Here is an 856-nt window from a genome sequence, read left to right on the forward strand (position 1 = left end):
GTACTAATTACTGTATAATTAAAGGGGAACCTGAGCTTGCATATTAAATCTAGTAGTACGGTTCTCGTTCTCCATTTTGAAAATTTCAAAATTTGGACCCTTTTTTTAGGTTTAAGTTTAATTTAATGTTCCCTTTATTATTTTTTGCCCCCTTTGATTTGAACCTTGCATGTATGTCTTCTACATATTTATAGTATGAAATGACATAAACCAATTGAGGCTCTTCCTTCCGAGACATTCACTTTTCTATGGCAATTGGAGTAATACAAGAACACAAAGACGTCACTATGCATGCACATTCAATAGAATTATTAATTACCAAAAATGTTCACATAAACTAGGGTTCGAATACCATTAATTATGTAAATAGTATTGTCCAATTGATGATTACAAATGGTACTCATTAATTATTTTATAATCGAAAATGTTTGGTAACAAAAAAAAAATTAGCCAAAAACAGCAATAACTTGCCTTATTTAATATTGATTAATTATTGCGATAATTAATGAATGCTAAATAAGGCAAGTTCTGACTGTTTTTTTTTTCTCCCTAGCATTACCTATTATTATATAATATTAGGCATGCATAGTATATAGTTTGAAAAGTTTAATTTTGATGCACTGACAAATATAAAAGTGTTTTACACAGTCGTGCAATTACATTCGTTTTTTTGAATAATTATTTTACTGATATAGTATTATATAATTAGATGCACTATAAAATTTTTTTATATTAACATTATATCAAAATTAATTTCTAATTTAAATCCCAGAAATAATTACTTATTAGGACATACTTTTGTTAATAAAAATCTTGTGTTTCATATTATCTTATTTTAGAAGATGTTGTAGGTCAA

General features: G+C 26.3%; 1 protein-coding gene across 1 annotated transcript in view; it reads left to right on the top strand.

The window, feature by feature from the left end:
* LOC107628057 (trihelix transcription factor PTL) overlaps positions 1-856 on the top strand; it is a 3,427-nt gene that overhangs the window by 1,013 nt on the left and 1,558 nt on the right. The window lies entirely within an intron of this gene.

Source organism: Arachis ipaensis, chromosome B02 (genome assembly GCF_000816755.2).
Source record: "Arachis ipaensis cultivar K30076 chromosome B02, Araip1.1, whole genome shotgun sequence".
Taxonomy (NCBI): domain Eukaryota; kingdom Viridiplantae; phylum Streptophyta; class Magnoliopsida; order Fabales; family Fabaceae; genus Arachis; species Arachis ipaensis.